Below are 22,949 nucleotides of genomic sequence, written 5' to 3'. Positions count from 1 at the left end.
TTTCACAAAAGCTGTTGTCTGTGAATCTCTTTTCGGTCCCAGCCTCAGGTTACATGGTCAGCAATTAAACATATCTTATATAGGCAAGAATGGAAAGCTGGGCCCTAGGGGTGATGTTATGAGCATCTATGTGGCTCTTGGAAATGGAATCCAGGTCCTTTGCAAGAACAAGTATTCTTAACCACTGAGCTAACTCTCCAGCCCTGCGCCCACCCCTTTTTAAGGTGGTCTGGTTTAGAATGTCACTTGTCTGTAGTCGAGACCATAGTTCTTCAGCTAAATTTTACTTTTGTGTGACTTCACATCCTCTAAGTAAATTTATTGGTAAATACTCCGTAACTTCATTACCCAAATTCCCTCCTATGTCATTCCCTGCTGTTGGAACCATTAACAATCTTTTGTAAGGTTCCAACTCAAAACTCGGGGTCACAGGGGACTGAACACTCATAGTCCTCAATCTAGCTGATTGCTAAGCTGACTCTGATGTCAGAACTCAGGAAGGCATATAGCCCTCCCTTTAGTTAGCAGTTTTATGCGCCTTACAGACTCTTTCATATTTATGTCATCTACAAGATGCACAACCAGATGTGTGTAACTCATTAAAGAAGTGAGACAATCCTCCTTAGCAATTCTGCTATTCCCAGACACAGCAGAGCTTCCCGGTCCCAGTGATCCCTACAGCAAGCACTATAACTAATGTTACCATCAGTCCAAAGGCAGGAAGGGGCACTGTAATCCCCATCTCCAAATATCCCCTGTAGAACATGTTTAACTATTGAATGTATAACTTGGGACTGGGACCTAAAGGTTTACAGATGACCGTCTGTGTGGAATGTCAGAGCTCACAATCTACACAAGCAGCAAAGGATTTCTCTTCAAAGGCGGGTTTCTCTTTGGGTGTCAGGCAGAATCAGATGTACACTGTTAATTAAAGAACCTTTTCCTTTTCCCTGAGTATCTGGAGTAAACACTCATGTCTGGGGGCTTAACCTGCTCCTTCAGCTGGATGGTGGTGACTTGTACCCTGGTCCTAATCTCACCTGCCATTTCTCTCACTCCTCCAGATATCCCATTCTACCCCAAAAGCCCCATCGGAGCCACCCCTCCCTAACAGTCCTGTGTATTCTCTCTGGACATGGAATGGGGCAGCAGAGCTAACCATCTCATCCCCCAGTTGTGCTGGCTAGTTTTATGTCAACTTGACACGAGGTAGAGTCACTGGAGGGGGAAGCCCAAGTGAGAAAGTGAGGCACTATGTCAGACTGTAGGCAAGTCTATAGGGCATTTTCTTAATTCAGCACATAGACAGCACCACCTGCTAAAACCAAAGCAAAGGTCTAATCATCAAATCCATAGTTCTCTAAATGTACCAACCAGCTGTCTGCGTGGAAGCGGCTGGAAATCACAGGTGACAGTCCAGTGACCCTCCCCAGCCACTCCTTTCCAGGAGAATGCCAGCAGCCAATAAGCCCTATCGTGATAGACTCTTACACACTGGCACAACTGATCTGATAAACATGGCTGTTTTGCTCTGAGGGTTGTGCTCTGTGATAATCTGGGGTACTCTTGAGTGAAGAAAGGGGGTGCAAAGGGCACACTGTCCTACAGGGTGCTAGTACTGAGGTCACTGGGGAGGGGGAGAAGCTGGGGAGGGGCCACACCATTTCCAGACCTGAAGGTGCTCCCAGCACCCCTGCCAGAGATAGACACTGGACCAGTCTATTCTGGGTCTCCCTCTGGCTCTGTGCCCAGAAGGAACCTGGACACCTTACTGTTCCTCTCCAGGCCACCCGGTCTCACATTTGCTTCACAGCAGCAAGGGTTTTTGTCCCCAAACCGGTTTGTGCCTGCCTAAGGCTCTCAAACTGTCGTCAACAAGCAGGGGAAACTGGAGAACACAAGAAAAGAGCATGGCTGAATGAAGGAACCTGAACCCTGAGGGAAACCTTGATGTAGATAACGTTGGGCTAGAGAGACAGCCTGTGCAGTTGAAAGTACTTGCTGCCCTTCTAGAGGACCTGAGTTCTGTTCAAAGCTCCCATGTCAGATCTCTCTCTCTCTCTGTCTGTCTCTCTGTCTGTCTCTCTGTCTCTGTCTTCTCTGTCTCTCTGTCTGTCTGTCTCTCTCTGTCTCTCTCTTCCTATTTATTTTTTATTTAAATTAGAAACAGGCTTGTTTGCCGGGCGTTGGTGGCACACGCCTTTAATCCCAGCACTTGGAAGGTAGAGGCAGGCGGATCTCTGTGAGTTCGAGGCCATCCTGGTCTACAAAGCGAGTTCCAGGAGAGCCTCCAAAACAATACAGAGAAACCCTGTCTCGAAAAAAAAAAAACCAAAAAAAAAAAAAAAAAAAAAGAAACAGGCTTGTTTCACATGTCAATCCCGGCTCCCTCTCCCTCCCATCCTCCCCTGCCCTCTCCACCAGGTCCCCCAGTCCCCCACCCAATCTCCACTCTGATCCCCAGGGAGGGTGAGGCCCTCCATGGTGGATCTCCAGAGTCTGTCATTTCAGTCAGTTATCTCTTAACTGACGTGATTCCAGTTCTAGAGGGATCTGACTGCTTCTGACCTCCACAGGCACAAGCCCATGCATGTAAAAAATAAATAAATGTAAAAACCGCTTACAAGGCCAGCTGTGCTGGTGCGCTCAGATGGCAGAGGCAGATGGTTGTATGTGGCCAGGCTGTTCTGCATAGTGAGTTCCAGGACAGCCAGGGCTACAAAGTGAAGCACTGTCTCTAAACAACAAAAACCACGCACAAGTTGGGGCTCAGCCATTAAAAGCACTGCTCTTGAGGAGGGCCTGAGTTCAATTTCCAGCATCCACATGCTGTCTCAGACCCATCTTCTGGCCTCTTGCAGGCACCAGGCATGCTCATGGCACTTTAGACACAGATGCAAGCAAAATGTTCACACACATAAAGTTAGTAAATATCAAAGCAAATTTTGTAAGTCAAATGATGGAGATGACTGGTTAGTAGTTACTACCCAGAGGTCTTCTTAAGGCCTGAAATATTGGAGCTCCTATTTGGAGCCAAGTCTGAAAGCTGCAGGCTGGATCCTACATTGTGGATGATTTGAACTTTTTTACATTTTTATTTATTTAATTTTTTTCTGAGACAATGTTTCTTTGTGTAGTCTGTGCATTCTTTGCTGTCCTGAGCTGACTGGCCTAAAACTCATGGAGATCTGCCTGCCTCCAACTCCCAAGTACTGGGTTTAAAGGTGTGTGCCACCACTGCCCCGACTTTTTTTTTCTTTTTGAGATAGGTTGTCATTATATAACCCTGGCTGGTCTGGAACTCACTATATAGACCACCAAGGTGGCCTTGGACTCATAGAGATCCATCTGCGTTGCCTGAGTGCTGGATTTTAAAAGATTTTTTTGAGATTTTTATGTGTATGAGAGTTATACATATATATGCACACTATGTGCATGCCTGGTGCCTGAGGAGGCCAGAAGAGGACATAGGATCCTCTGGAACTGTTAGACAACATATGGGTGCTGGGAACCAAACCTGGGTCCTCTGAATGGGCAGCCAGTGTTCTTACCCACTAAGACATCTCCCCAGAGGCCTCCTTCAGGTCCACTGCTTCCTTCCTTCCTTCCTTCCTTCCTCCCTCCCTCCCTCTCTCTCTCTTTTTCAAAACAGGGTATCTCTGTGTGGCCCTGCCTATCCTGGAACTCACTCTGTAGACCAGGCTGGCCTCAAACCCAGAGATCCACCTCACTCCCGGCTCCATTTCTTTTCTTATAAACAGGTTTTGTGTCTGGGTGTCTGGCTCCCCTCAGCCTTTTCCCAGAGTCCTTTGTTAGATAAGCTTGTGTGACCAGGTGTGATCACCTTCCTGGAATTCCTGAAATGCTCAAACAAACAGCCATATTGCTAACCCTGCATCTTCCCTCTGTTCTCTTCCTTGGATTTCTAAATCAGCCACTGTAAAGTTGAACCTCAGTGAGGAACAGCCAAGCTCCCCCTTGAGTTAGCGATAAAAAACAAAGTGTAGCCAGGCGTTGGTGGCGCACGCCTTTAATAGGCAGGCGGATCTCTGTGAGTTCGAGACCAGCCTGGTCTACAGAGCAAGTTCCAGGACAACCAGAGATATATAGAGACATGGTATTACTATGTAGCCTTGGCTGGCCTGGAACTTGCTCTGTAGATCAGGCTGGCCTCAAAATCAGAAATCCACCTGCCTCTGCCTCCTGAGTGCTGGGATTCATGATGTGCTCAGCCCAAAATAAAATGAATCTTAAAAAAAAAAAAAGAAAGAGCCAGGCAGTGGTGGTGCACACCTTTAATCCCAGCACTCGGGAGGCAGAGGCAGGCGAATCTCTATGAGTTAGAGACCAGCTTGGTCTACAAGAGCTAGTTCCAGGACAACCTCCAAAGTCACAGAGAAACCCTGTCTCAAAAACTTAAAAAAAAAAAAAGAAAGAAAAGTGAAAATTGTGGAATTATATACTAACTAACTGATGCCTCTAGTGTACTGTGTCCTCTCTACTCTTTTCAGATTATAAAATGTGCACAGTGGATCTCACAGAGGCTTCCTGGGTCCGAGCATTCAATACAACCCCCATAAGAAGCTGGAGACTAGAATAGGCTGTGGCTGTCTGTTTGGGGGTCTGTATAACACCATACCCCAGGTATTACAAAGCACTCAAGGATGGTCCCCAGGGATACTCCCCACAGTATGTGTGGGAAAGGGTTTGCCCTGTGACCCAGTGCAGCCTTGGGTTTCTACTGCCCTGTGTAGTTCACAAAGTTCATCTGTGCTGTGAGCTGGGACCTTGCTATTCTCTGCTTTTGGCTGATATCTTGCAATCTGTTAGAAGAAAGTTTGTTCTGACTATCACGGGGCAGGGAGGCTGCAGAACATGAAGTTCTTCTGGACTCAAGTACAGACAGAGGCCGTTAGAGAAGTCAAGGGCTGTGCATGCATTTAGGGATAGGGATGGCCTGAGGCCCAGGTGAGTCAGTCAGTAAGCATCCCTGTCAGGTCACAAGCCAAGCTCAGAATGCAGCTAAAACACAAGGAAGTGTTAGAGGGGGACAGGGCTGAGAGCCTGGCTGTCTCTGGAGGTCAGCAAGTTTGGGGTGCAGACTGCTCAGTCGAGACTTGGTCACAGAGGTGTGAAGCCTCTCCTTCATTAACTCAAGCCTGGCCACACTTCTGCTTTCAAGTCAGTCCTGGATTATACAGGGCTTGCGGTGGGGTTGGGGGTGGGGTTGGGGTGGGTTTGAGGCTGACACTAACCTCCAGCGATTGCTGGAGTCCCCACCGCTCCTGTCTGGGAGTGGAGGAGTGATGCCGGATGCCAGGTGTGTTATGCACACGGTTCGTTCTGGGAAGCTGAAGGGCTTGTGGGAGCCTGAGGGAAGACTAAATTTAGATTGGAATGGTCAGACTGAGACTTTTCCGCACAGCATCATTTATCGCAGCCTCTCTCGGGAAAAAACATCCCGAGGACAACATCGCCCCCGTGTGGACGCTGGTGTCTGCCTTGGTTCCAAGGTGGTGATAACAGGCAAGAGCAGCTATCCCTTGCTCTGGGGCCCCAGGTAGCTCACACAACTCTGTTTTGGATTACATGGAAAGATGGGATCCAAGGGACTAGGGATGTAGTTGAGCTGGTACAGTGTGGCCTAACATGCACTAGGCCATGGGTTTGATCCCCCAGAGGCACATAGTTGGCACATACAATGTGGTGGTGCGCATCGGTAATCCCAGCACTGGGAAGGGGAAGCTGGCAGGATCAGAAATTCAGATTCTACGAAATGAATCAGCAGAAGCCACTCGCCGCCTAGCCTGACAGCTAGAGTTCCATCTCTGGAATCCACAGGGTGGTCCTCTGACCTCCACATGGGCACACGCGCGTGCGCGCGCGCGCTACTTCCCCCAACAGGAAAATCAGGATGTTTTTTTTTTAAGGTTTATTTATTTTATGTGTTTGAGTGTGTATGTAGGGATATGCACCATATTCAGGCCTGGTGTCCACCAGAGGTTAGGAGGGGGCGTCAGAATCCCTGTAATTGGAGTTATGAACGGTTGTGAGCCGTCATGTGGCTGTTGACGACAAACCCAGGTCCTCAGCAAGAGCAGCAAGTGCTCTTAACCACCAAGCCACTTCTCCAGCCTCAAAGTTAGGGGAAAAAATTAAAAGAAGTTCAAGGCCATTCTTAGCTACTTAGTGAGTTTGAGGCCAGCCTGGGCTACTTGAGGTCCTGCCTCAAAAGATTAACAACAGAGTAGACCAGAATGGGATTTGACTCAAGTGCTTACTGGCACTGCTTTGGGCCCCTCCTCTTGAAATGCATTTAAACAGGCACTAAGAATTTTCTTTCTTCTTTTTTTATTACTTTATTTTTTACATTCCAATCCCAGTTCCCCCTCCCTTCTCTCCTCCCACTCCTTCCCTCCCCCACCTCGTGTCTGCTCCTTGCAGAGGGTAGGGTGTCCCCTAGTAAGTCTACTAAGTCTGTCCCATTATCTCATTGAGGCAGGACCAAGGCATCTCCCTACTCACCACACCCTGTGTCTAGGCTGAGCAAGGTATCTCTCCATATAGAATGGGCTCCACTAAGCTGGGCGTTGGTGGCACAGGCCTTTAATCCCAGCACTCGGGAGGCAGAGGCAGGCGGATCTCTGTGAGTTTGAGGCCCGGCTGGACGGACAGGCTCCAAAACAATACAGAGAAACCCTGTCTCGTAAAACCAAAAAGAGAGAGAGAATCTAGTTTGGTCTTATGCAGGTTCCCCATTTGTCAGACCTGAGACAGTGATCTGTGGGTTTCCCCATCATGGTCTTGACTCCTTTGTTCATATTATCGCTCCTCCCTCACTTCCATTATACTCCAGGAGCTTGGCCCATTGGTTAGTTGTGGATTTCTGCATCTGCTTCCATCTGTTTCTGGCTGGAAGAGGGCTCTAGCTTCTCTGGGTTTGTGGATTGTAGGCTGGGTATCTTTTCCTTTATGTCTGGTATCCACTTATAAGTGAGTACATATTGTATTTGTCTTTCTGGTTTTGGGTTATCTCACTCAGGATGGTTTTTTTTTCTAGTTCTGTCCATTTACCTGCGAATTTTAGGATGTCATTGTTTCTTACCAATGAGTAGTAATCCATTGTGTTAATGTACCACATTTTCTTTATCCATTCTTCAGTTGAGGGGCATCTAGATTGTTTCCAAGATCTGGTTATTACAAATAATGTTGCTATGAACACAGTTGAACAAATGTCCTTGTGCTGTGAATGTGCCTCCTTTGGGTATATGCCAACAGTGGTATTACAGGATCTTGAGGTAGGTTGATCCCTAATTTTCTGAGAAATCGCCATACTGATTTCCACAGTGGCTATATAATTTTGCACTCCCACCAGCAATGGAGGAGTGTTCCCCTTTCTCCACATCCTCTCTAACAAAAGCTGTCATTGGTGTTTTTGATCTTAGCCATTCTGATCGGTGTCAGATGGAATCTCAGAGTGGTTTTGATTTGCATTTCTCTGATGACTAAGGATTTTGAGCATTTATTAATTGTTGCTCTCAGTGTCTGTGCTACTGGTGTTTATTTAAGGAAGTGATCTCCTGTGCCTATGCGTTCAAGTGCATTTCCCACTTTTTTTTTCCTATGGGGTTTAGTGTGGATGAATTTATATTGAGGTCTTTGATCCATTTGGATTTGAATTTTGTGCGTGGGAATAGATATGGATCTATTTGCATTCTTCTTCATATTGACAGCCAGTTATACCAACACCATTTATTGAATGTTTTCTTTCTTCCGTTTTATATTTTTAGTTTCTTTGTAAAAAATTAGGTGTTCATAGGTGTGTGGGTTGATATTTGGGGTCTTCAATTTGATTCCATTGGTCCACCTGTCTGTTTTTATGCCAATACCAAGCTATTTTCATTATTATAGCTCTATAGTAGAGCTTAAAGTGTGGGATGGTGGTGACCCCAGATGATCCTTTATTGTACAGGGTTGTTTTGGCTATGCTGGTTTTCTGTGTTTCCATATGAAGTTGAGTATTGTTCTTTCAAGGTCTGTGAAGTTGAGTATTGATGGGGATTACATTGAATCTGTAGATTACTTTTGGAAGGATTGCCATTTTTACTATGTTGACCCTACCTAAGAATTTCCTTGAAGCAATGCTACTTCCAAAATGAAGAGATCCCAACAGCCCAGAAGGCTGCTCGTGGCAGGAGCTGGGCGTTTGCTCAAGCGTTTGCTGAACTGATCCACTGGTGACTTTTGATGGAGTGTTTCAGGAAGCAGTCTGGCGCCCACACCGGAAGTTATGAGGATCCTTTGTGGACAGAGCCTTGGCTGCCAGAGGCTGCAGAGACCCTGCATTAAGGAGCATCTGGGTGTCCACATCTGCCCCAGCTTCCACATGCTCCCAAGGCCAATCTTTCCCTACTCCAGCCCAGATGTCCCCCAACCACACACTCCTTCACGGATGGGTTGCTCAGTCTGAAAAAATAAATGTTCTCATAACATATGTGAACTTCATTTACTTGTAAAGGTCCCTACATACACGGAAAGTTAATAAAACCTTTCAGAAATAACATTTATTTATTTGTGTATGCATTGGGGAGGGGTGTGTGTGTGGGTTTGAGTAAGGAGGATGGCTGTGCCAAACTGCTGGGGTGGGGTATCAGAACCAGAATGGCGAGAGGAGGGGTGTCAATGGCACAGACATCCCAGATTACAGTCGTCAAATTCCTTCCTTCCCTCCTTCCCTGCCCTCTAGTTTCTTCCTTCCTTTCCGCAGTTCTGCCCAGGGTGTGTAACTTTGGCAGGTGTGTGCCACCTGCTGTGATGCTCTGAAGACATCGTGGATTCTGTGGTGCTGGTTCCTACCTTCCCTTTCCTGGAGGGCGGATGCACTTTGCACCCCATGAATAGCGGCAGCGGTGCGGGTTCAGACACGCTGTGTTTAGAATCATCACAAACTGAAAATAAGTACCATGGGCCAGAAGTAAAAAGAAACCATGGAGTTCAGCCTGGTGGAATGCCTGCAATTTAAATCATAGGCAAACGCCACAGTTCCTCCCTTTCCCAGTTAAGCTCTAGGCTGGCAACAGGTGGCGCTGCCCGGTCCATTTCACTAGGAGCCTCACTTTCCAGGTTATTCCCGTGTGCAAGCCATCCCCGGGAGGTTCACTCGTTACAAAGCCATGTCCCTGTCTCTCCCATGCTCTCTCTGGGTTCTCTGACATTTGTGGTGAAGCCTTGTCTTCATAGACACCCCCACTCCCTCACCAAGGTGAGAGTGGCATTGGTTGGTTCAGGGTGCCACCTGCCGGCCACAGCTCTGCTCGCAATCTGATTCCGGGACCTAGACCCCCTCTCTGATCCCAGGTTCTCATCCTGCCTGTCTACAATATGGACTAGCAGGGCTCCACATGGGATCTGCTATAAATAAATCTTAAAGGGGGGGCGATTGTGATGCATTTAATCCCAGCACTTAGGAGGCAAAGGCAGGTGAATCTGTGAGTTCAAGTCCAGCCTGGTCTATAGAGTGAGTTCCAGGATAGTCAGGGCTTCACAGAGAAACCCTATCTTGACCTCTCCCGGCCCCACTGGTGAATAGATGATACTGCTAAAGTCCTTTAGGGAGCGGGGATCCACCCAGTTGCCCTGAGCCACCCAGATAGTCAAGGGTCCTGATGTCTTGCCCACTCTGCTCATTGAAGCCAATGCATATGGTAGACATTTGTAACATGCAAAATGATTTGTGTGAGACCTGGGAAAGCTTTCCTGACTTTTTGAGACAGTGTCTCATGTAGTTCAGGCTGGCCTTAACCTCCATATGCATCTGAGAATGACCCTGGAGTTACAGCCTGTGTAACCATGTCCAGTTGAGACCTGAGACTTCTGGGGTAGTCTCAGGCAGGGCCTTGGGAGACCCTGATGCAGTTGAGAGAGCACATCTTATTTATCTTCGGCAAGGTTAGAGTTGAAATCTTCATTGTGATCTGGGTGTGGTGAGGCATCTGGGAATCCCTGCACTTTCCAGGCTTGAGGCAGGAGATTCGAGAGCCTGGGTCAGCCCAAGCTACACACTGAGACCCTGTTTCAAACAACCGCCCAACCCAGGTGACGATGACTCCAAGGTCCAGTCATCACTCCATCTCAAAGGCGGATGGGACTACTTCTGACAACTTCATAAGGTAGGTATGGGGTGTAAACCAGACAATTCAGGTAAGAAACTCTGCAAGGGCGAGGGAAGGGAGGTGGCAGCCTGGTGGAAGGCCGCAGCAGGAGGGAGGCCTCCCCTGTAATATCACTGACGCCCTGTGGAGTGTGACACTGGGTCTATGCACGATTGAAGTCAGAGGGCTTCGAGTTGGTTCTCTCCTTCCACCTCTATGAATCCTGAGGATAAAACTCAGGTCAGTGGGCCTCTGCTGGCCCTTAACCAATAAGCCGTCTCAATGATCCTCCCTTGGATATTTTTTATCTGGCTTTGACTGGACCCGTAAGTGAGGAATCTTTGGATATAAAGGCCAACAGCAGGGCTGGGCATGTGGGTCAGTCGGCAGAGTGAATGCTTAGCGAGCGTGAAGCTCGGTTTGATGCACACTGCTAATCCTAGCACTCAAGGAAGGTGGCAAGGGAGGAGGATAAGGAGTTCAAAGACATCCTTCGTTATACAGTGAGTTTGAAGCCATCCTGAGCTACAAAAACAAAAATATTTCAAAAAGTCAATTGTAGGGCTGGAGAGATGGCTCAGCAGTTAAGAGCACTGACTTCCAGAGGTCCTGAGTTCCTTTCCCAGCAACCGCATGGTGGCTCACAACCATTCATCAAGATCTGGTGCCCTCTTCTGGCCTGCAGGCATACTTGCAGGTGGGACACTGTGTACAAAATAAATTTTAAAAAATCTTTTAAAAAAAGTCTAATTGTAAAGTGTACCCAACTCCCAGGTACCCAGCTCGATGCTTGGACCACTGGCTCTGCTTAAGTTTCCCATGGAAACAGGTTCTGTTTGCAGATAAAGAACTTGCCAAAATAGGAGAAAACACAAAAAAGAAGAAACTTGGCGGTGGGCAGGACCATGGCACAACAGGATGAACCATGACATTTAACTAGCCATTTGGATGAGCACCTGGGGGAGGGGAGATGGAAGAAAAAGTTACTTTTATTACAGTAGAAATCAGCCTCATTGCTGAGCAAAACAAAGCAGTGCAATGATGTAGTTTCTACATACTAGATGGCGTGTGCTGACTTTTTTTTTTAAGATTTATTTGTTCTGTATATAGTGTTCCTCCTGCATCTATGCCTGAAGAGGGCACTAGATCTCATTACAGGTGGTTGTGAGCCACCATGTGGTTGCTGGGAATTGAACTCAAAACTCCTGGAAGAGCAGCCAGTGCTCTTAACCTGAGTCACCTCACCAGCACCCCTGCCCCCTGGTTTTTTTTTTTCTTTGTTTTGTTTTTGGCTACCTGAGTGTTTCTCTTTAACTGCTCAAGTGCTGGGATTACTGGAGTTGTAGGGGAAAAGGGCCAGTCAAAGAAACACACTTTGGCCCTGCAACCAGAACCAAAGAAATGCACCCAGATCCTGAAGCCAGCACCAAAGAAACACACTTTGTCCCTGGAATCAGAGTCGGTGAAAGAAACACACCCTGGCTCTAAAATTAGAGCCAAAAGGCTAAAAAGGACCAGTGAAAGAAACACACTTTGGCCCTGAAACCAGAGATAAATCTGATCCTGAACCTGTGCAGAAAACCAATCAATCCCTGAGCAGGAGATCTAGCCATTCTGAGCTCAGGGATTGAAATCTGGCCAATCCCCACCCTGGAAAACTCCCTGGAAAAACTCCGCCCCCCCCCCCCCAAGAAGCCCTATATAAACGTCTATTCAGCTTGTGGAAGTCCCGCTCTCCTGGATTCTTCCCTCCCAATAAATCTCTTGAATGAAATTTGGGCAACAACTTTTTGCCAGAGCCAGAGCAGAGCTGAGCTGAGCCAGCTAAGCAGGGCTGTAACACTTTTGCAGGGGAAACCTTCCCCTAGCAAAATGGATGGTACACTCCTGAAACCAGAACCAAACTGTGACAACGTGGTGAAGCCTCCTCTGCTGGAGCAGAGCTAATACACTGGGGAAGCCTTTCCCTGAAGTAGGGCTGTAAGCTGCTGCGCTTACTGTGACCTGTGGTATTCCTTGGCTCCTGAGAGTCAGAATACCTTTCCACCCAGAGCTGTAACACTGTGTCTCCTGAGTGCCAGAAACCATCCCCACTCCATCCAAACTGCAATGCTTACAAGAGTGCACTACAATGCCTGGCTGTTATACAACTTTGTTTCTGTGCTAACCTTTTTGATCCCTGCCTACTCCCCTCCCTGCTGACCACAAACTTGTGATCCTCCTGGCTCAGCCTCTGGGATTGCAGGTGTGCACCACCCTGCCCAGCTCTAACCTCCTAATCCTCCCTGAAATCCAAGCTGTTATGCCCAAAGTTTGGATCCCCAAAATACCACCATGGATCCCAAGCAAAAGCAAAGAGTTTTTATTCCAAGTTAACTTGGGCCACTTCATCTGTCTGAGGAAGAAAAAGAAGCAGCCGCAGTAGCCCAGGGGAGGGGAGGGAGTGTATAGTGGCCATGCAAGAGGAAAGGGGCTTGGGGAATTTCAAACCTCAATAGCTTGGGATTGGCTCAAGCCAGGGTATCTGGACTGAGCTGATTGGCTGCCTTGGGTCTAGGGGGAATTACAACATTGTTGTCTCAGGACATGGATACCTGGAGTTGTTAACTCATTTCTGATTGGCCTCTTCCTATGTTGGAGTGTTTCCCGTTTCTGACTGATCTCTCCCTTGGGGTGTTGTGCTGCCCGTTTCTGATTGGCCTATCCCTGTGGGCTAAGGTCAGGGGCAGTCATGCACCTCACTGATTGGAAGAGGCTGCCTCCTGCTAAGGTCAGGGGGATGTCTCTAGGCTAGGGGTTACTACTTCCCTAGGCTTAAGATCCATGGGGAGTCATGCCTTTAGAGTAGAGGTTACTCCTTCCCTTCTCAGGGATTGGTCAGTTTTTCCTGCTCAGGGATTGGTTGGATTTGTGTGAGGGGGCAGAGATGACTCTGGCTTCAGGGCCAAACTGTGTTTCTTTCTTGGGTCCTTTTAAGCTTTTAGACTCCAATTTTAGTGCCAGGGCGAATTTCTTTAACTGGCTCTGGTTCTAGCAGCAAAGAAGTGGGTTCTTTTGGCTCTGGCTTTGAAGTCAGAGTGTTTTTCCCTGGGTCTGGTCTCAGAGCTGGGGTACTCAGGGACTGTGCTAGGGCTATGGATCACAGGTCTGCTGGGGCTTGGGTTTCTCAAAGCAACTGAACACTGTCCCTTCCTTAGCTCATCAGATTCCTTGTTTCTTATCACAGGCAGTTGAAAGACAGCCCTGGTTTTTAATTTGTCAGCATTATGTCCCAGCCAAATTACCTGTCCTTATGAAATAGAAGAGACATATTCCCTTCAGTTCCTCAAAGAGGGTCCCACACCTGCAGACTGGTGGAGTAATACAAAGATGCCAGTTACAGCATGTGTGTGAGCTAGGACCATTGATCTCCTGATGCTACAACACCTGCCTCCACTGCCCAGGTTCAGTCTACACCTGAGCATTGGCCTGCGCGTGGCAGGCATGTCCTCTCTCTCTCTCTCTCTCTCTCTCTCTCTCTCTCTCTCTCTCTCTCTCTCTCTCTCTCTCTCTCTCTCTCTGTGGGTATGGGTGTCTCATAACTTGCTGAGGAGGCTGCTGGCCAGTGTCAGATGACAGATGTTTGGCCATCATCCTAACTTTGGGGCATATCAGCTACTCCTCAAGAAGTGGTTAGATAAAAAAAAGTGGTTAGATAAAAAAAAAAAAAAGTGGTTAGATCAAGTGATGTGGTTTGGCTAACCTGTTACAAAACCAGAATTTTGTTTCCTTCAACTACCAAAAGCAGCACTTTATTTTAAGAAAAGTCAATTTCAGCAGGGCAATGGTGGTGTACACCTTTAATCCCAATACTCAGGAGGCAGAGGCAGGCAGATCTCTAAGTTTGAGATCATCCTAGTCTACACCCAGGACAGCTGGGGATACACAGAGAAACCCTGCTTTGAAGAAGAAACCAAAAAAAAAAAAAAAAAAAAAAGAAAGAAAAAGAAAAAGAAAGAAAGAAAGGAAAGTGTTTGCTGCTTTTGTAGAGGACAGAGTTCAGCACCCATGTTCACAACAGCCTGTAACTCTAGCTCCAGGGGATGGGACACCGGCTTCAGGTCTCTGAGGGCACACCCATGTGGCATACATAAAAATCAAATAAATTTCCTTTGAGAATAAAAGAGCACAGCTCAAATGAGCACATATACTAGTGCTCCACAAACACAAAGTGACCAACAGCAAGTGAACGCTGTGCTGGAGCTTGATCTGTAGCCCAGGCTGGCCTCAAACTCAAGAGATCCATCTGCCTCTGCCTCCTGAGTGCTGGAATTAAAGGTGTGCACCATGCCCTGCCCAGCCTCGGGGAACTTTTAATCTTAGAAGGGTGTTCTGACCACCATGAGATTCAGGCGCTTGGTCAGCTAATAAGCCACTTCTTGAGATGGCTCATGGTCTCATGACTGATGTCATGACTCAGTTAAGACGTGTGACTGTTTTTAGAACTGAGGCTTTCCATGGAAGGCTGAGGTTTGACAATAGCTTATCAGGCTGCACAGACAGAAGGAGGGCGTGGGTTGTCGGCAGGCCTCCCGGGTCCCACCCCCACCACTCACGTCTATGTCCTGCCTGACAGTCTAAACCGTCTATCATTGCATTCTAGGAAGTCATGACGCATGGTGGCCGGAATTTATATCCTTGCTTCTTTTGGTGTGTGTGTGTGGTTTCACACATCTGTATGCATACGTAGACGCTAGTGTGAACCTTGGATGTTCTCAATTACTTCTCTACCTTGTGTTTTATACAAGTTCTCTCACTGAAGCTTGAGTTCATGGGCTTATCTGGACTGGCCAGCAAGTTCCAAGGATCCCGTCTCTGCCCCTTCAGCACTGGGCTTACAGGTTCTTGCTGCCATGCCTAGTTTCTTCATAAGGGTGTTAGAGATCAGAAATTGGTTCTTCATGTGTGTGCAGTATCCACTGAGCTAACTCACCAGACCCTGGCCTGCAGCTGACGGAAAGCTCTTGTGGCAGACATAGGTGACTTCTCCTTAGTATCCATCCTACACCCCCTCTTTTTTGAGACAGGGTTTCTCAGTGTAGCCCTGGCTGTCCTGGAACTCGCTCTGCAGACCAGGCTGGCCTCAAACTCAGAGATCCACCTGCCTCTGCCTGCCAAGTTAAGGAGTGTGCCACCACTGCCCAGAGGGAATAATTTTTAATATTCACTTCCTCTTATGTGTATGACTGTTTTGTCTGTCTTTATGTATGTGCACCAAATGGAGGTCAGAGGTGTCAGATCCCATGACAGTGCCGGGAACGTAACCTGGGTCCTCTGCAAGAGCAATAAATGCTTTTACCCATCAACCATCTCTACAGTCTTGCACTAGACTGTTAGCTCAGTACTTGTGTTCTTACCTAATAACTGTTTTACCCAGCTCCCCTTGCAACAATAGGGGAGTATGGCCTAATCAATAATGGCAGAAGTGTGGCCAGTCCTGGTGGCACATGCCTTCAATCCCGGCACTCAGATGGCAGAGGCAGACAGATCTCTATGATTTTGAGGCCAGCTTTGTGTACATAGTGAGTTCCAGGCGTTCCAAGGCTACATAGTGAGACCTTGCCTCAAATTAATTAATTCAAGGCAGGAGAGATGACTCAGTGGTTAAGAGCATTTGCTGTTCTTCGAGAGGATTGGGGTTCAGTTCCCAGTACCTGCATAGTGGCTCATAATCACTTTAGTTCCAGGAGGCCTGACTCCCTCTTCTGGTCTCCATGGGTATCAGGCAAGCACATGGTACACATATTCACATGCAGGCAAACACTGGCCAACAAACCAAAAATAAATGAATAAACACAGTAACAGTGATCTCTGGGTAAAATCTGCAGGGTGAATATGGGTGCAATGGCAGGAGCTGGAGCAGCTACAGAGAGACCATGAAATAAAACGCTGACTGTTCAGAGGACGATCTCGGAAGCCTAGGATGTTCAGATGAGGAATGAACTGAGCCCACACTCTGCATTTTCTAGTCTCATAGCCCAGAGAAACGAAGCCTCTGTTGTTAATTACGTCTGCTTCTTCTGTGTCTGAAACTCTCATGTTGGGAAGACGCTGCCTCGCCGGGGTTCCAGCAGCTAGCCTAGGATATTTCTGTTCCCTGCCAGTCCTGAAATCCTGTGGTTCCGGAAGGCAGCAGGGCTGGGCCGTATGCTCATCTGTCTGTGCTCACTTTCCTCAGATGGACTGCTCTTCCTTAACCTCAGCCCTGACCTTTCGTGATTGATCTGGGAATTGAACTACATTTAAAACCAAAGTGGAAAAAAAAATGTCCAAATGGAAAGTTAGCTGCTGTAGGAGACAGGGTTTTCTTGCAGGTCTCTGTTGTCCAATGTCCAGAAGGAAGCTTGTGAAATAGTGCTCCTTTTACCCCCTTTTACCAAAGCATGAGTCATTTCTTGTCTTCAATTGACTGATTTTTTTTTAAGCCTGATTTCCCAGCAATCCTAGGATATAGCACTTCCCAGTGAAGAAATATTTAGGTTCTTGTGGTTTCTCTGAAGTCTGGCAGACAGCTGGGGATTTCCCTGGGGAAGGGGACAGAATGGGGAAGCTAAAGGCTTGGGCTGCACCAAGGCAGAACTGGGCGTGGGGATGACAGGAGCCTCTGCCACAGGCCGAAATGAGGCTGGCCCGTGTTAGGCAGTATTGTGGGACACAGAGGTTTAGGGTTCAGGAGAGGGAATGCCCAGCTGTTGATTCCACAGGCAGAGTTGAACCCGTGGGCCTCTCTGGGATGGGCAATCCTGTCCTAGGGTTGCTGGAAGGCGTCACTGCATAGCCAGACTACACAAAACTGGAGAAGCAGAGATCCACCAAAGGGCCTGGGGAGAAGGCTTGGTTGGTAAAGTGCTTGGATCCTTAGAACCCATTAGGGAGGAAGCTGTTGGGAGTGGCACACTTCTGTAATCCCTGTGTTGGGAAGTAGGTGTGGCTGGATCCCAGGGGCTCACAGCCAGCCAGCCAATCAGTGAGCTCCAGGTCCAGAGCAAGACCCCATCTCACAAAATAGGGTGGGGAGTTGGGGAGGTGGCTTGTGGGTTAAGAGTGCTGAGGACCCATGTTCAATTCCCAGTACCTACATGGAGGCTCCTAACCTGCAACTGTAGACCAGGGGTTTAACATGTACTCTTGCCTCTGAAGGCACTGCAGACATGTGACACACACACACATGCATGCTGGCAAAACACACATAAAATGAAAATAAAGGGGAACAAAAGGCAGGGAATGGTTACAGGAGACAGGAAAACAGGCAGTGTCCACCTCTGTTCTCCACACATGTGTGCACATGTGCACACCACTCACTCACAGTCACACACGTACACACAGTCACACACGTACACACATGCCCTCACATGATCCAGGAAGTCTAACTACTTGAGTTCAAATCTCTAGGACCCGTGCATAAGAACTGACTCCCTGGAGTCATCCACACCACGGCACGTCCCCACACATGCACGTGCAGGAGAAATAAATAAAATGTGATATAAAAATAATTTAAAATAAAAAACCCTGGAAAATAGAAGAACTGAACTAGCCAGCCTAATTATCCTGCTATATGCCCCAGACAAAGATACCACAGGGGCCGGCTCAGCTGCTTATGTAGACAGTTATTTACAGCAGTCCGGAGTGGGGGGAGGCTCTTTATTACCCCAGCAGTGGGGGGGTCTCTGCTTCTAAGCACAGTGTTGACACACACCTGCAGGTGACCCTCAGGTTCAGACTCTGAGGACAATAGCTCCTGTGACCTCACTGCATACCACTCTGTTGTTATTGAGAAAGAGTCCCTCTGCATAGCCCTGGCTGGCCTGGAACTCAGAGATCCACTGCCTTTGCCTCCCAAATGATGGGATTAAAAACATAAGCCACCTTGGGGCTGGAGGGATGGCTTAGTGGCTGAGAGCACTGGTTGCTCTTGCAGAGGACCTGAGTTTGGTTCCCAGCACCCAAATGCTGACTCACAACTGTATGTAACTCCAGTCTGTGATGCTTTTTCTGACCTTCAAGGGCACCAGAAACACACGTGGTACATATATACACACACCAGATACAGGCAAGACATTCATACACGTAAGATAAATAAATCTAGTTAAAAAAAAAAAAAAGCATGAGCCATTGTGCCTGGTGTAGTTTTGTATTGCATAGGCTTCATGTCGCCTAGGTTGGCCTCAGACTTGCAACTTAGTCAAGGATGATCTCCAGACTCCAGATCTCCCTGCCTCCACCTCCTAAGTGAGGGGATTACGGGTGTGCACCACCATGCAATGTGGGACTGGGAATTGAACTCAGGGTCCATGCTGGGCAGACACTCTACCAACTGAGCTACAGCCAAAATCCTGCCTTGTTTTTGTTTTTTAAATCGGGATCTCACTATGTAACTCTGGCTTGCCTGGAGCTTGCTATGTAATCCAGGCTGGCCTTAAACTTGCAGTGATCCTCCTGCCTTAGCCATGTGGGTGCTGGGACCACAGATACTTGTTCCACACTGGCTCCTTCTCAACCACTGTCAAATGTACAATTCAATCACATCGTGCCTGGTTGTGATACATCACCACTTGATTGACTGATGGTGGTGGAGGACAACCTTACATTTCTGATTTTCCTGCCTGCATCCCTCCGTTCTGGGATTCACCAACAAACTGGGCTTATTCAATGCTGGGGATCAAACCCAGGACTTCATGCACACAAGGCAAGCACTCTACCCACAGAACCTCATTCTGAGCCTTGTGGGGTCTTGGAGACTGTTACTTCTCAGCCTCCACTGTCACCATCCCATTGCTTCCTACAGGGCTCCAGATCTATGCGCTCCACCCACTTGGCTTTGCCCTAGGGTGGAGGGTGATGGAACCTGGGGACTACTGTACAGCCTTCTGGGGGTCAAGATGATACCCCCACCCACACTTTGTCCCTCACCCCAGTTTGGCTCAGCAGCCCAGGGGCAAGGGACAGGATGCAGATGTCACCCAAAACTCAGAGAGTTTTCTAAGGCGGATGAGTGTTCAGTAGGTTGTTGTCTTTGTGGTGAAACCCAGAATGGCAGCCTGATGATGAAGCCGGAGCTATGACCCCCAGCCGCAGGCAGTACACGGCACGCTGATTATGGCTTAAAGGCACAGTAAATTTGTTGGACCAGTGTGACACGTCTCCTAGGGAAGTGGGGAAATGTGAGGGTCTCTGTGGCCTTAACGGACAGCAGAGCCACAAGCCACAGATGGTAAAACTGGTCAAACAACACAACTCAGTGGCCAGTGAGTTCAAACTTGGGGAGCCTGGCTCTTAACTGTTTATTTTAGGCATGTTGAAATGCAGTACAATCTGCTGATAACTGTCCTTGTGATGATTAACTCAATCCGGAATGCACAATACAACACACCAAAATCTCTTTGAGGAACAAAGTAAACTCAATACAGATCAAACGTGATTGCATCAGAACTCTCTGTAAAGTACATGTGATACCTTCCATAAAGATGGGTTCTAAGATTGGCTGAGAAAAACAAGTTTATGAGAAAGGGCTGGAGGAGAGCCTGGTGCCGGCTCCGGTCACACATACGGTGTAAAGGTCAGGCTAGAGCAGACACTGGCTCCAACTTCTGGACAGAAAATAGGTTTTACATTCCTCCCCTTGAAGGATCAACTCTGTGCTAAACATTCCTGGTTCCCCTAGTGCTTGTTTGTGAGCCCAAAGACCTCCATACCCCCTACAGGGAAACACCCTGTCACTGGCACAGAAATGTCCTTTTCTGTTCCAGAGACCAGGCTCAGAACTAGGGAAGCCGATGGCGTCACTGCAGCCTGAAGCTGGCAGCCTGCAAACAGGACACTGGAGAAAGTCCTGCTGTTTGCAGTCCCAGCCTGAGCCTGGAGAGACAATGGCCTGGCCGGGGTGGAGATGTGACCCAACCCTGTTCCTTCTCACTGGGAGCCTCAGGGACTAGACCATGCGTGGCACTGAGGCAGCTCTTTCCCACCTGGTCCTCGCTGACTGGGTTGCTAACTTCCCAGGTGTACCCTAAAGAATGCTCTACGGGTTCCTAGGGATTCCTCAGTCCTGTTAAGTTTAGATTGTTCCCACCTTGCAGCTGCTCTAAATCCTGGCTCAAGGACTCCGTCCCCCCTGCCAGTGCTTCATGGAACAAGTCATCCCCCTGTTCTTCGGCTCTGCCCCTTCTAATGGCTTTCATGCTCCATTTTTTAAATTTATTTTTATTTTATGTGCACTGGTGCTTTGCCTGCGTGTATGTCTGTGTGAGGACGTTGGAATAGCTGGAACTGGAGGGACAGTCTTGAGCTACTGTGTGGGTGCCAGGAATTGAACCTGTGTGCTCTGGAAGAGCTTGTTTTCTGTGGCTGTAACAAAGGCCCTAGGTTAGTCAGCTTGTAAACAGAGAGAAGGTTTGCTTTGGCAAAGAATTGTAGACGTTCCAATCTATGGCTAGGTAGGTATTAGACCTCTGGTGGAGCGCCGGATGGCAAGGGAGGGCTCACACTGCGTACCACATGTCAGTGAACAAACTAGGAAGTGACTGGGTCTCACAATCCCCTTGGAGGGCATGCCCCCTGTGACCTAAAGACCCCTACCCCCACCAAGCCCAAGCTCTGAGAGGGTCATTTCTCAGGAATACCACTTAGGGGCACTCACTGAATGACAGCAGGGCCTCTGCCTTATTCATTCAATCACCTGGGCCTCTCTCATGCATTTAGCAGTCATGGGCCCCCTCCCCCATGTCGGGGCTCAGGTAGGATGATGAGAGGCTCATGGATGGGTCAGACTCTAGAAGAGCTCACAGTTTGATGGCAGAGGCAGTCAGTGGAAGCAGCTGAGAGAACAGCAGTCCTTTGGTCACTGCCTGTCTCTTGCTTCCTTCCTCTTTTGCCTAGTCTCCGGATGTGGTCAAAGCAGATGGGACTTGAGCAAAAGTTGCGAATCCTGCAACTTCTGGATTATGTCCTTGAAGACATCTGCCTTGGACACTAGTAGGTCCCTGTTTGGCTGACTAGAAAGTGGCAGTAGCTGAATTCTTGACAAACCACAGCCCGGGAAGGGCTGAGACACCTCTGACCTCGGGACTAACATGAGGCAGACAGAATCTTCTGCAAACCATTGTTGGTTACAGCAGCTTTCAGCCCCCCACCAGATTGGCCTGTGAGCAAGTCTGTGGTGCATTTTCTTAGTTAATGAAGGCCCAAATCTATATGGGCAGTGCTACCTCTGGGCAGGAGATCCTGGGTTCTGTAAGAAGGCCGACTGAGCAAGCCATAGGGAACGATCCAGTAAGCAGCACTTGTCCAAGACCTCTGCATCAGCTCCCGCCCCAGATGGAGGGCAGTCCAATTTAATATTTAAACAAGAGGCTGAATGTTGATACAGCAGCCAGGGGAAATTAGTCCCCTAGCTCCGAGCTGCTGGGAAAGACTTCCCTGCTGGCCAGTGCCTGGCTGGCTAGCCTGGAAGATTCATTAGGTAATTGACAGAGAGCTTGCCTCGGGCCTCTGTGGGTTGCCCTCCTCAGCCCTGGACAAAAACATCTGTAAACAGACTAGCCAGTGAGAAAGCATAGGGGCCTGAGGATCTGATTTCATGTCCCAAGGACATGTTCCACCCAAGGCACCCCTCCCTTTTCCTTTTTCAGAGTATCCAGCTGCACAGAGAATGTTCTGACTTCTCCATAAAGAGGCAGCCCAAGGTTGCCAGGGTGTCCACCCACTGTGGGGTTGGCCCAGGGCAGGGGAAATGCTTGCAGGGTATCTGGAATCAGGCAGGGGCAGAGGGTGAGGGACCCTGCAGGGAGGTGTGGGGGGGGTTGCCGGGGCTCTGTCTGTGGGTGCGATGAAGTGATTAGGATGTCAGCTCCCAGGTCACACAGACTCTGTCAGCCTGCTTGGGTCTATCTCTAAACTCAGAAGGGTCTAGACTCCACTCCCCAGTGTAGAAGGTGGGGGTGAGAAGAAAGGATTTGGGGGCACACAGTGTGTCTGTGCCAGGCACCAAATGGTTCCTCTGTCAGTCACATCTGTGCTGGAAAGTGGCATTGCTCAGCTGCTCTTTGCACAAAAGGAAAAAGCCACACTTGGCCACAACTCAGAGGCTGGCGAAGGGGCTCTTTAGCTGGACATCAGCAAGTCTTTCCCCAGCCCAGGAAGTACATGAACAAGGCTTGTGATGGTGGATGCAGGGATCCCCTCACTGGGCCTCACAGTCTCTCAGTTTAGGGATGAGTCAGCTCCTGGCACCCAGGCCCTGCCTCCCTGTTCCCTGTCTGTTCTCCAGGGTATGATGTTATTTCTGGTGTGCTGTATCTTGATTGGCATTTATGGCAACTGGATTAAGAGGTTCATCGTGGAGTGGCTGGGTGAAGGGTGGTAGAGAATGTAGACGAACCTCTGCTCAGTGCCCCCATTCTCAGAGCATTTTCCCATTCCCTGCTCTTGGATACGGCCCAGCTAAGCATGACTCAAGGAAGGTCTGGGGCCAACGCTCCCTCCTGGATCCATCTGGAAGGCCAGCCCACAGGCCCTCAGAGAGGGCTGCAGCTGTGGGGTGAGGAGTCATACGGCCAAGTAAGTCTCAGACTGATGTGCACCAGGGAATGGTAGACCATGGCTGGCCCCTTCTGGCCCTTCAGCTCCACAGGAATCTGAACCCCGGGAGACCCTCACCGGCTACGTCGGATTCTGAGTCCAAGCGTAGGGATGACTCTGAGAAGCGTTTGGCAAGTTCTCATTTTCAAGACCTTTGCTGAAGAAAACTGGGATGACTTCCCA

The sequence above is a fragment of the Mesocricetus auratus genome, unplaced genomic scaffold (assembly GCF_017639785.1).
Source record: "Mesocricetus auratus isolate SY011 unplaced genomic scaffold, BCM_Maur_2.0 Super-Scaffold_100010, whole genome shotgun sequence".
NCBI lineage: Eukaryota > Metazoa > Chordata > Mammalia > Rodentia > Cricetidae > Mesocricetus > Mesocricetus auratus.
This window is presented reverse-complemented; position numbering follows the sequence as displayed.